Source organism: Bison bison, unplaced genomic scaffold (assembly GCF_000754665.1).
Source record: "Bison bison bison isolate TAMUID 2011002044 unplaced genomic scaffold, Bison_UMD1.0 scf7180017864508, whole genome shotgun sequence".
In the NCBI taxonomy this organism is placed as follows: domain Eukaryota; kingdom Metazoa; phylum Chordata; class Mammalia; order Artiodactyla; family Bovidae; genus Bison; species Bison bison.
The window spans coordinates 18,402,082-18,416,699 of record NW_011495064.1 but is presented as its reverse complement, the minus strand read 5'-3'; positions in this window follow the sequence as shown (position 1 = coordinate 18,416,699).

The window sequence follows — 14,618 nt, the reverse complement described above, 5'->3', positions numbered from 1 at the left end:
CATCTATTTCTGTTTTATTGACTATGCCAAAGCCTTTGACTGTGTGGATCACAATAAACTGTGGAAAATTCTGAAAGAGGTGGGAATACCACCTGACCTGCCTCTTGAGAAACCTATATGCAGGTCAGGAAGCAACAGTTAGAACTGGACATAGAACAAGAGACTGGTTCCAAATAGGAAAAGGAGTACGTCAAGGCTGTATATTGTCACCCTGCTTGTTTAACTTACATGCAGAGTACATCATGAGAAACGCTGGGCTGGAAGAAGCACAAGCTGGAATCAAGATTGCCGGGAGAAATATCAATAACCTCAGATATGCAGATGACACCACCCTTATGGCAGAAAGTGAAGAGGAACTCAAAAGCCTCTTGATGAAAGTGAAAGAGGAGAGTGAAAAAGTTGGCTTCAAGCTCAACATTCATAAAACAAAGATCATGGCATCTTGTCCCATCACTTCATGGGAAATAGATGAGAAAATAGTGGAAACAGTGTCAGACTTTATTTTTGGGGGCTCCAAAATCACTGCAGATGGTGACTGCAGCCATGAAATTAAAAGACGCTTATTCCTTGGAAGGAAAATTATGACCAACCTAGATAGCATAGTGAAAAGCAGAGACATTTTTTTGCCACCAAAGGTCTGTCTAGTCAAGGCTATGGTTTTTCCTGTGGTCATGTATGGATGTGAGAATTGGACTGTGAAGAAGGCTGAGCGCCGAAGAATCGATGCTTTTGAACTGTGGTGTTGGAGAAGACTCTTGAGAGTCCCTTGGACTGCAAGGAGATCCAACCAGTTCATTCTGAAGGAGATCAGCCGGGATTTCTTTGGAAGGAATAATGCTAAATCTGAAACGCCAGTACTTTGGCCACCTCATGTGAAGGGTTGACTCATTGGAAAAGACTCTGATGCTGGGAAGGATTGGGGGCAGGAGGAAAAGGAGACGACAGAGGATGAGATGGCTGGACAGCATCATTGTCTTGATGGACGTGAGTCTGAGTGAACTCCCGGGGTTGGTGATGGACAGGGAGGCCTGTCATGCTCCAATTTATGGGGTTTTGAAGAGTCAGACATGACTGAGTGACTGAACTGAAGTGACCTGAACCTCTGATCCTATGATTTAGGATACTTTCCAATATGGTGGCATGATAGCAGCTGGTGGTCTTTTGGTCAATGAATGCAATTAATCCTTTTGCATAGAAGTAATAGCTAGAAATTTCTCTGTGGCTCCTTCGGTGATATATCTATCAGGTATTATCTCTGGGATAAAACAGAGCAGTAAAAATTCCTTCTTTTCCCACTACAGGATTCATTCAGCTCTAGATTTAACCAGAAAGCTGAAGATGAGCAGTGCATATGGTATATTGCTTAAATAGAGTGAGCCAATTAATTTATAAAATATATTTATGTTTTTAAATTATATAGTTTACCTGACGTTCTGAAACAAGCTTAGCTATACATTCACAAATTTCAGTATTGTTTGCCATAGAGAACCTACATAAACCAACTACTTTCTGTTAATAGTACTCAACATTTAAGAATTCTCTTACTTAAATAGCTAGGAGGTCTGTTGTTAGCATGTTTGCATTTGTTCTTTCTTTAGCCAAGATGTCCCCACTAAAGATACAAAATAGATTTCAAGATGCTGCCATCTCCTTATCTCCTTCAGAACATACCTAATGATATTTGATTGCTTGTATATCGGCTTCCCAGGTGGTGCTAGTGTTAAAGAATCCTCTTGCCAATGCAGGAGATACAAGAGATGTGGGTTTGATCCCTGTGTCAGGAAGCTTCTCTAGAGGAGGAAATGGCACCCCGCTCTAATATTCTTGCCTGGGCAGTCCCATAGACAGATGAGCCTGGCAGGTTACAGTTCGTGGGTTTGCAAAGAGTTGGACATGACTGAGCACACACACACATATTATTTGTACTTAAGTTAATGTTATCTTTTTGGAAAACAGTGTTCGCCACTTCTGCTACTAAGCTGATTCATTGATGACTGATCACCTTCATTTAATTAGGGATATGTTGCCCTGGGCTTTCTGGGTGGTTCACGCACATGATATGCTAAAACTGGGTTTCATCTTGGGCTTCCATGGTAGCTCAGACAGTAAAAAATCTGCCTATAGAGACACAGGTTCCATCCCTAGGCCAGGAAAATTCCCTGGAAAAGGAAATGGTAACACACTCCAGTATTCTTGCTTGGGAAATCCTGGGTTTCACCTTTGGTGAGACTTAGTTTACTTCTGCTATATGTTAGTTCCTCAGTCGTGTCCAACTCTGCGATCCCATGGACTATAGCCCATCAGGCTCCTTTGTCCATGGAATTCTCTAGGTTGTCAGTTGGCTTCCAGAGTTTTCAACTGAAATCTTGATATTTTCTGATCCCTTACTCTGGCAGGTTTAGATCACTTTTCTTAATTCCCCATGCTGTTTTTCCAACATTGTATGCTTCTGTGTTCACTCTGACTCCTTGGAATTCCTGAATAAGGTAAATGCCATGAGTGCCAAAGTAACCATATACTTGAAATTCCTTGTCTCCACCAAAAGCTCTGCTGAATATTTTGCCCCTGAGACAACTGATCTGAATTTCTTACAAATATATCTAATGCTCTTGTTATGTTTGTGTCTTTTGCTTGTTACTTCATCCTACCTCTAAATAGAAGTTCTAATGTGCCTACCAAATGAGGCAACATTCTTCAAAATTTAAAAGTTTACAAGGATTCTAAAAATAATGTCTCCAAAGAACACAGTTTTTAAATGAAGTATGCATTCTGAAACTTTGTAAGAAATTACATTATCTATTTTTTAAATACTGATAGCAAGCCATATTCTATACATTAAAATTTATGTTAATGTAGTACTTCAGTGTCAGAGAAGGCAATGGCACCCCACTCCAGTACACTTGCCTGGAAAATCCCATGGACTGAGGAGCCTGGTAGGCTGCAGTCCATGGGGTCACTAGGAGTCGGACACAACTGAGTGACTTCACTCTCATTTTTCACTTTCATGCATTGGAGAAGGAAATGGCAACCCACTCCAGTGTTCTTGCCTGGAGAATCCCAGAGATGGAGGAGCCTGCTGGGCTGCCATCTATGGGGTCGCACAGAGTCGGACACGACTGAAACGACTTAGCAGCAGCAGCAGCAGCAGTACTTCAATGTATGAATTATATGTAAATAACTACTTAAATAGCTGTTTCATAATAAATAGAATTCATCATTAGCATGGAAATGATCATTTATGCTTGCGCATTGACTTTGGGAAGGATATACAATTTCCCTCTTTTTAGATCTACATTAAAAAAAAAAAAAACTATTTAGATAAGTTACCTTGAAGAGCGCATAAATTAACAAGGCTTTTAGAAAGAGTAGTATTGAACATAATTAGCACCTGAAGACTAAGAGGTGGTTTTAGTATCCATGGTTACAGTGTTATTACTGAGAAGTCTGTCCCTCCTAACAGAGCAGAATGAGCTATTTATCTTTTTATCACTCAAGCATTGGGAGGTAGAATCATACAGAAAAAGTGACGTCTTCATTTTTCACACCATATCATTTTTCTGAGTGTTAACTGATCATTTAAATTTTCTCAATTATTTTTTTCAAAACTACGGAGGAGACAGAAATGGAACAGGTAGCTAGCTGGTTGTCAGTGAAAATGAGATCACAATTTGATGAAGTGGGTAAAAATCCTGAGCGTAGTTCGGGACTTGCTTTATTTAGAAATATGCATTTCATTATCAGGAAAAAGAAAAGAATAAAGAGAATGATTTGGTGGCCTTATTCATAGAGATGAGGTGTGTGTGTGCTCAGTTGTGTCTGACTCTTTGTGACCACATGGACTGAGCCCACCAGGCTTCTCTGTTCATGGAATTTCTCAGAAAGGAATACTGGAGTGGGTTGCTGTTTCCTACTCCAGGGGATCGTCCTGACCCAAGGATCAAACCCAGGTCTCAAACAGTTCCTGAATTGTAGGTGGATTTCTTTACCAGCTGATTCATCAGGGAAGCTCTAGATGAAATTTTAAAACTAAAGAGATTACCCAAAAGGAAATATAACCTTTAAAAAGAAAACTCTGAACGTAGAAACTTAAGATAGCTTTTATATTAAATAAGATAATAGTTCAACTCAGTTCAGTCGCTCAGTCGTGGCTGACTCTTTGTGACCCCATGGACTGCAACACGCCAGGATTCCCTGTCCACCACAGACTCCTGGAACTTCCTCAAACTCATGTCCATCCAACCATCTCATCCTCTGTTGTCTCCTTCTCCTCCCACCTTCAATCTTTCCAAGCATCAGCGTCTTTTCCAATGAGTCAGTTCTTCGCATCAGTGGCCAAAGTGTTGGAGTTTCAGCTTCAGCATCAGTCCTTCTGGTGAATATTCAGGACTGATTTCTTTTAGGATTGACTTGTGGGATCTCCTTGCAGTCCAAGGGACTCTCAAGTGTCTTCTCCAACACCACATTTCAAAAGAATCAATTCTTCAGTGCTCAGCTTTCTTTATAGTCCAACTCTCATATCCATACATGACTACCCGAAAAACCATAGCTTGGACTAGATTGACCTTTGTTGGCAAAGTAATGTCTCTGCTTTTTAATATGCTGTCTAGGTTGGCCATAGCTTTTCCTCCAAGAAGCAAGTGTCTTTTAATTTCATGGCTGCAGTCACCATCTGCAGTGATTTGGGAGCCAAAAAAAATAAAGTCTCTCACTGTTTCCATTATTTCCCCATCTATTTGGCATGAAGTGATCAGGCCGGATTCCATGATCTTAGTTTTCTGAATGTTGAGTTTTAAGCCAACTCTTTCACCTTCATTAAGAAGCTCTTTAGTTCTTCACTTTCTGCAGTAAGGTTGGTGTCATCTGCATATCTGAGGTTACTGATATTTCTCCCGGCAATCTTGATTCCAGCTTGTGCTTCATACAGCCCAGCATTTCTCATGATGTACTCTGCATATAAGATAAATTAACAGGGTGACAATATACAGCCCTGATACACTCCTTTCCCAATTTGGAACCAGTCTCTTGTTCCATGTCCAGTTCTAACTGTTGCTTCCTGACCTGCACACAGATTTGTCAAGAGGCAGGTCAGGTGGTCTGGTATTCCCACCTCTTTCAGAATTTTCTATAATTTTTTGTGATCCACACAGTCAAAGGCTTTGATGTAGTCAATAAAGCAGAAGTAGATGTGTTTTCTGGAACTTTCTTGCTTTTTTAATGATCCAGCTGATACTGGTAATTTGATCTCTAGTTCCTCTGCCTTTTCTAAATCCAGCTTGAACATCTGGAAGTTCACGATTCACGTACTGTTGAAGCCTGGCTTAGAGAATTTGGGGCATTACTTTGCTACTGCATGAGATGAGTGCAATCATGCAGTAGTTTGAACATTCTTTGGCACTGCCTTTCTTTGGGATTGGAATGAAAACTGACATTTTCCAATCTTGTGGCCACTGCTGAGCTTTCCATATTTGCTGGCATATTGAGTGCAACACTTTCACAGAATCATCTTTTAGGATTTGAAATAGCTCAACTGGAATTCCATCACCTCCACTAGCTTTGTTCATAATAATGCTTCCTAAGACCCACTTGCCTTCACATTCCAGGATATCTGGCTCTAGGTGAGTGATCACACTGTCATGGTTATCTTGGTCATGAAGATCTTTTCTGTATAGATCATCTGTGTATTCTTCCCACCTCTTCTTAATGTCTTCTGCTTCTGTTAGGTAATATTGTTAAATATTTACCTCCTCCAAGTTATTCTGAAAAATCTGTTTAACAAAAGTCAAAATCATGGACTCTAAGTTCTTTAGTTGAGATTCTATTCAGTCTATATGTATCATATTGTTTTACTTATTATGACTCAAATATATTTAGTAGTTATTAGGGCACATTTAGGAATAATTAACATGCAATATTATACATTCAGAATATACTATATTCTCATTTAATCACACATACATACATACCAATCTTGCACATGTTTTGTTACAATGGCTCTAAAATTTTGTGTCCTTGTGAATTAATTCTTCTTATGTTTCTGACTACTTATTACAAGAACATGTGTTACTAATTATTGTTACATAATTTTATATATTTTATTGACTTTAATTAACTGATTATTCCTATTCTTTTGGTTGATTTTTTCCCAGTATTTATTTTTTAGGTTTTCAGAGCAGATGGTCAAAACTTTATCTTTATTCTATTTATTACTAAAGCTCTTATTTCTGTTTTAAGTCATATTGGATTGATTAAAAACAAAATTACATGATCATATAGCAGCAGGTGATTTTATGCTTCTTTTGATTTCAGTAGAAATACTTCATTTTACCATTAAAAGTATTTTTTCTATGACTTGAGCCCTAATCTTCTTAATACCTTAAAATTTATAGTGTCTTAGGATTTTCACAAGTGTCTGTGTGGGTATATGTATGTGTGTGTGTGTGTTTTCAGTTAAGAATGGGTACTGAATTTGAGGTCTTCCCTGGTGACTCAGATGGTAAAGAATCTGCCTTCAATGCAGGAGACCTGGATTCAATCTCTGGATTGGGAAAATCTCCTGGAGAAGGACATGGCAACCCACACAAGTATTCTTGCCTGGACAATTCCATGGACAGAACAGCCTGGTGGGCTACAGTCCATGGGATGATAAAGAGATGGACAGAACTGAGCAACTAACACATACACACATGCTGAATTTGAATTTAAAAAAATGTTCTTTGTTTTGAATCATGATAATCATATGATTATTTTCTTCCTTTGTACATTAGTTAACCTGATGATATGCAGTATTTTCATATAGTTTAAGTGTAAATGATATAACCAATAAAATATACTTTTAGACCTTTCTTCTTCTGGAAAATGTTCTGGCAAGTTCTTTAATGTAATTTATCTATTATGACTAAATTCCAGAAGATTTCAGAAAAAAGGAATATAGTTTCTTGTAGGTAGAGGCCAGATATTTTATTTTTTAACTTAAGTGTATTAGTTAGGATTCAGTCAGAAAATACACATACTCTAGATTTAGGACAATGAAATAACTAAAAGATGAAACAGCAAGAAATGTTCATCTCTAGGGCTAGAGGGACAAAGAGTAAATTATGTAACTAGATATCAGGAGCTCCTGCCAAACAGGTGGAAACTAGAAAAGTACTAGCTCCTTTTGGTTAGAGCTGAGATCACAGAAGTTAAAAGCTGTCTAGTGAAGATTCAGCTGCTCCAAGAAAAAGATGAAAAATATACCATCTTGTACCACCTCCCAACTTTGTCTTCTGCTGAAGACTCTCATTGACTGAATCACCTTAAAAGCAAGTAGGCAAGAGATTATGATTTATAATCATATAATTTTCTGCAATACAGAGCAGGACAGGAAAGGATTCAGAATGGATTCCAAGGCAAATAGAAAGATGACCATAACCCTGCAGATGAAGGCTACTGTGTTTTGTTTGATGGGAGGGGAAATTTAGGAACATCTACAGAAGAATAGCTGTGTCACAGTCCAAAGGGTTTAGAAATTTACCTGTCATTGCAAAGTTATAACTTTTATTTAAAATTAAGTATTACTTTGTTTGAGATTCTAAGAAACTGTATCATACCTCTAATAATATGAAATTACAATGCTAAAGCAGTAATTGTGCATTCATTTTATTTAATGTAATAATAGAATTATCTAAAGTACTTGTCTAATTTGTTTCTTCTCTCAGTAGAGAGAAATGACAAGCAATATCAATTTGAAATCACACAGTTGAAATTAGGCAATAAATTAATTGGCATTATAAGTTTGATTTCCTACCCCAAAATGAACATATTAATTTGAGCAATTTAAAACTCATTGAAATTGTTTTGAGAAGTCAGGCTTGCAACCTATTATGGTCTCTCAGAAGCCTTACTGACAGTTTTAGAGAAGTTGCAGGGACAACTGGAAAAGACAAATTTATTTATTTCTCCTGAGCCAATATCAACAGCATGGGACCTCGAGATGCTTATTGCAAAGGGAGGCCGATGACTCCTGTAATGGGTAACTCTGATGTGCTGAGTGACATTGAGACTGTTTTTAAAGTCTTAAACTACTTTGAATATAGCCTTCATCCCTTTAATTGACAAATTGATATGTGCAGTTAAAATACTCTTCTGACCATACGTGTATATAGGGAAAAACATTTAAACCTGTATGTTTTGCTCTAAAGTTTACTAATACCAGTGATAGAAAACCAACTTGGCAACCCGTGAAATGCCTCATTAACAACATTTCCCCTCCAAAAAAGAAGAAAGGAAAAACATGCTCCATTCATTTGTCATAAGTATGTGTATAATAGTTAAAAAGGAGAAACAAAGCTATTGGATTTCATTTGGCAGAAATGATACCTATAGAAAAAAGTGTCTTTTCATAGGGAAAGCTCACAACATCCAAAGAAAATCAATTCTAATACGTGTATTGACCAGTGTTTCTATTGAGGGCTGTCTTCACATACAAGTACAGTCATCAACTGTCTGTGGACCTAATTTAGAGGTCTCCTAGGAATACCTTGACTCTTGGAGGATTTGCTTTCATTAATCTGGATTTAAGCATTCTCAAAGCATATATTTATGTTTCAAGTGGGAAAAGAAAGGAAGAAAATTGATAAGTACTTCCCATAGAGTTTTGTTACTTATTTGTAATACACATTTATTGAGCATATATCTCTATGAGGCCAATTTGTAAATTGTTTTGAGTGTTTTATTTATCAAAATACTCTTATGAAGTAATGAAGTAGCTACCTGTGTGTGCTTAGTCACGCAGTCCTGTCCGATTCTTTGTGACCCCATGGACTGTAGCCTGCCAGGCTCCTCTGTCCATGGAATTCTCCAGGCAAGAATAATGGACTGGGTTGCCATGCTGTCCTCCAGGGGATCTTCCCAACCCAGCAATTGAACCCAAGTGTCCTGCATTGCAAGTGGATTTTTTACCGACTGAGCCACCAGGGAAGCCCAAGTAGCTACATATACCATTTCAATTAACAGAGTTCAATTTACACTGCAATTTACCACTTCAATTTACTGATGATTACAGAGCTCAATTAGTTTACCCATTATCATACTGCCAAGAAATAGTGGAGTGTATATTCAAACCCAAATCTCTCAGAATCCAGGATCTGACTATTTAAACATTTAAAAATAATTCTTCAATGTTTACTCTCTACATTTGGAAAGAAAAGGAGGGTTAACAAGACTCAATAACTTATAGAATAAAAATCCAGCTATTCATTTGAAGAAATAGAATTGAAATCTAGATATTCCATACTATGCCATTCCACTCTGACACTGTAACATAAAATGCTTCAGCATCACAGCGTAAAAGAAACAGAATGTTTAAATACAGAAGACTTTGAAAGGAGAGGGACTCAAAAGCCTGTAACAATCCAGATAAACATAGGTAGCTCACTTATTTGTGAACGATTAATTCTAACTAAATAGAACTTACATTCCTCAACTCTGAAAACCAAATCTAAATTTCTCAATGTCTCAGCTCAGCCTATGTAATTTAATAGATTTCTTAGCCTTAATGTTGAAATGCCACAGGGTAAACATACAACACCCCACTCCAGTACTGTTGCCCGGAAAATCCCATGGATGGAGGAGCCTGGTCGGCTGCAGTCCATGGGGTCGCAGAGTCAGACACGACTGAGCGACTTCACTTTCACTTTCCACTTGCATGCATTGGAGAAGGAAATGGCAACCCACTCCAGTATTCTTGCCTGGAGAATCCCAGGGATGGGGGAGCCTGGTGGGCTGCCGTCTATGGGGTCACACAGAGTCAGACACGACTGAAGTGACTTAGCAGCAGCAGCAGCAAACATACAACATATGATAGTATCACCATCACTATTAGCAGAAGCAAAATAAAACATACTGAATAGTTGCTCTGGGACAGGCAATGAGTTTACTTAATATACCATGAAATATACTATTATTACAAATAATATATTTATAAATTATTCCCATTTTGTAGTTGAATAAATAAGCTGAAACTTGCTAATCAACATTTCCAAGATCACAGAGCTAGAAGTTCAAGAGTTGGCATCTGAATGTATATTGTCAAACTACAATGTTCACACTCAACTATTAAGTAATGTTTATGCTAATCTAGCTAAAAGCTCAGTATGTCACTATTAGTTTATTAAATATCATAAGATATATGCAATAAACAATTGGAAATATTTTAGTTATACATATATGTGGAGAGATGAAGAGAAGATAATCCAGCTGTGTAAGTGGTATGAGAACTCTAGATGGTGTAATGATAGCTGTTTCTTCACTACTCAGTAACTAATACTCATAAATTATAAACTAGTGCAAAATCTGGTGGAATATTTGTATAGCTATGACAATGATATTGCAAAATTTTCACCACTGTATACTTACAGAGTACTTATCTCTGAGAAGTAAAAAGCTGTTTGTAGACTTATGCAATTATCACTTCAATTTTTTTTCCCTTGAATCCTCTGCTGTTAATAGTCTTTAAAAAATATAATAAACATAGAAAGTCATTCTCCAGTCATTGAGGGATTTTGGATAAGTATGTCTATAATATTTCAAGATGGCAACATACCTTTAAAAATTGACATGATGTATATCTAACCCATCAACAATAAAACCTGGGGGTGGAGTATACTGTTATACAGTGAAACTCATTTTTTCAATCTAATTGTCTGAACTTCCTGTGACCATTATAAGTGTCAACCATGTTCACACAAAATTGCTGAAGGTCAATGCCTCTAATATTAAGTTATGTCATACAGAGCTTAAGTTTAATGACTTCAGAAGAGGTTGACAGATTGTGAATAAGAATAGGTTGCTATTCTGTCAATAAAAGTTGCTATCAATGACTAAAATAATGTCACTAGTCACCACTGAATTAAGGTTATGTTCTAATGACTCTCTCCCCATGACAATCAAAACGTCTTCTGGTATAAGATATCACACATATTAATCTAACTCAAGGAGATTGAAAACAATGGATATATTCCCAGTGAATAGCAACCCTCAAGAAATAATTGAAATATTTCCTGGTTGACAGTGTCACGTTCAGCAGGAAGATAATAATTCTACATAGATTTCTCTTTTTCTTTATCATAAAGTCTATTGCTGCATTTTATTAAGTGTGAGTTTATACCATAATTATTACCATTAGTCTTTGAAATAGCACATGCACAGGTCAGCTTTCTTAAACTATTTTGACATTTTTAAGGCCCCTAATCATTTTCCCTCATCTTATTAAACCTATGTCAAATAGCAAGCTATTGTTTTCTGCCTTGCCAGGGCAAATGATGTAATCAGTTGTTTCTAACAGGTCTTAAACATTCTATTAAATAGGTAGTATTTGTGTTAAATCACATAAAAGGTGGCTCATGACTTAAACTTTTCTAGGTTTTCTTTGAATGAGGGGCCCAGGATGGAGTCCAGGTTGAAATAATGCTGAGTTATCTAATTCATAATAATCTCAGAGTAAGGGGAAAAAAGTCTCCTTTTTGGTGAATCAAATCAGGGAAAGAAGGGTCATCTTAAGAAGAATCATCTCCAAGATATTTTCTTAGATAATATTTCTTCTTGGGCATAAAATTATCTAGGGATATGATTTCTGTCCTGGATCCAGGCCAAGGAAATAGGATAAAATGGGAGGAAGTAGAAAGGAAAAGAAGTAAAGGCAGGTAGATTACTTTGATCTACTTTTGTGATTCTCTGTCTTAATAGGCATTCCTTTTGAACAAGAGATTGCAGATGAGAAAAACTGAGATCTACTCTTTCCTTTTTTTGACTTCTTTTATACTTTCACACTGATGACTTGCAAAACACTTCCAGTTTCTGGAAGAGAAGTTTGTAGTAACTTTATCCTTAAATTCTACAGCTTATTTATCCAAACATTTTTTCTCTGAATAAAATTTAATACTGGATGTCATCAAGGTGTATACGGTACTCCATAGTCACTAACAGTCCTCTGAAATAGGCATATTCTATCGTCACTTGTTGCAGAAGACTCTTGAGAGTCCCTTGGACTGCAAGGAGATACAACCAGTCCATTCTAAAGGAGATCAGCTTTGGGTGTTGTTTGGAAGGAATGATGCTAAAGCTGAAACTCCAGTACTTTGGCCACCTCATGTGAAGAGTTGACTCATTGGAAAAGACTCTGATGCTGGGAGGGATTGGGGGCAGGAGGAGAAGGGGACGACAGAGGATGAGATGGCTGGATGGCATCACTGACTCGATGGACGTGAGTCTGGGTGAACTCCAGGAGTTGGTGATGGACAGGGAGGCCTGGTGTTCTGCAATTCATGGGGTTGCAAAGAGTCAGACATGACTGAGCAACTGAACTGAACTGAACTGATCATTGCTTGAGATCTCAGTTACATAGCATATTTTGTGATACTTCCTAAGTTAAATAGTTGAGACAATATAACTTCTTCACACTCTCATGTTACATGTCATCATTTCTTTAATTCATTTTTTGTTATTGTTGAAAAAATGTCTCTTTGTTGCATAATATGGCATCAATTTATAACTCTTTCCACATACTCTTTAGTTTCTGTCTACAAAGTATATGGACAGTCAATAAAGGCAGTCTCAAAAATTCACTTATAAGTTGGTTGTCTAGAAGTTAGAGTAAATTTTACCATATAATCAATGTAACAAATAATAGTTCTCCAGTCAGAATTTACTAATGCAAATTCTATATACCAAGATCAGTGACATAAAAATATATGAGAATGATATAAATGGAGATATCTCCTCTGCCTAGGATGAACACAAATAAAATTTTGAAAACAGGACTGTGATCATGGTAATTTATTCTGTTTTTTGAAGGACTTCATCTTCACCTCTTCAAACCCATTTCCCCACCATGTACACTGTCAATAATATACAGCCAAGGCCTGCCCCAAATCAACCCAATTTTCTTGCCTTACGCTTTTCTCTCTAATTTGAAATCTCCGTCCTCCTCAGTCATAACACTTTGCCATTTTAAGAAGAAAAATCAGGCAAAGGATGAAAGAAGTCAAATTCACTTCAGTTAGACTATGAAGGATGCATAGATATAAACACTTTAAAGAAGATACTCTCATTCTTTTATTTTCTTCTACTTAGGATAGTGCTTAACAAATATTCAAAGTTCAATATGTAGCAATATTTATTTATACTATAATAATCTGTATTAATCTCAAATAATATCTATTGTCTAGTATTTACTACTATCTCATAACTATGTTTTTAGAGACCCCTGCCTTAAACTGACTTTTTATTATTTTTCATATATTTTGTCAATTTTAAAGAAGTTGACTTATTTAAGGGGACCAACATATATTGAGCACCTCATATGCTGTAGGCATATGGGTATGATCACTCACCTAGAGCCAGACATCTTGGAGTGTGAAGTCAAATGAGCCTTAGGAAGCATTACTATGAACAAAGCTAGTGGAGGTGATGGGATTCCAACTTATCTATTTAAAATCCTAAAAGATGGCGCTGTAAGGGTACTGCACTCATTAAGCTAGCAAATTTGGAAAACTCATCAGTGGCCACAGGACTGGAAACTGTCAGTTTTCATTCCATCCCAAAGAAAGGCAATGCCAAAGAATGTTCAAACTACCACACATTGCTCTCATTTCACATGTAAAGTAACACTCAAAATTCTCCAAGCCAGGCTTCAGCAGTATGTGAACCAAGAACTTCTAAATGTTCAAGATGGATTTAAAAAAGGCAGAAGAATCAGAGATCAAATTGCCAACATCTGTTAGATCATAGAAAAAGCAAGAGAATTCACCAAAACCTTTCCATCTGCTTTATTGACTATGCTAAAGCTTTTGACTCGCTCAGTCGTGTCTGACTGTTTGCAACCCCATGAATCACAGCACGCCAGGCCTCCCTGTCCATCACCAACTCCCAGAGTTCACTCAAACTCATGTCCGTCGAGTGGGTGATGCCATCCAGCCATCTCATCCTCTGTCGTCCCCTTCTCCTCCTGCTCCCAATCCCTCCCAGCATCAGGGTCTTTTCCAATGAGTCAACTCTTCAAATGGGGTGGCCAAAGTACTGGAGTTTCAGCTTCAGCATCAGTCCTTCCAAAGAACACCCAGGACTGATCTCATTTAGGATGGATTGTTGGATCTCCTTGCAGTCCAAGGGACTCTCAAGAGTCTTCTCCAACACCACAGTTCAAAAGCATCCATTCTTCAGCGTTCAGCTTTCTTCATAGTCCAACTTTCACATCCATACATGGCCACTGGAAAAACCATAGCCTTGACTAGATGGACCTTTGTTGGCAAAGTAATGACTCTGCTTTTGAATATGCTATCTAGGTTGGTCATAACTTTCCTTCCAAGGAGTAAGCCTCTTTTAATTTCATGGCTGCAATCACCATCTGCAGTGATTTTGGAGCACAAAAAGTAAAGTCTGACACTGTTTTCACTGTTTCCCATCTATCTGCCATGAAGTGATGGGACCAGATGCCATGATCTTCGTTTTCTGAATGCTGAGCTTTAAGCCAACTTTTTCACTCTCCTCTTTCACTTTCATCAACAGGCTTTTGAGTTCCTCTTCACCTTCTGCCATAAGGGTGGTGTCATCTGCATATCTGAGGTTATTGATATTTCTCC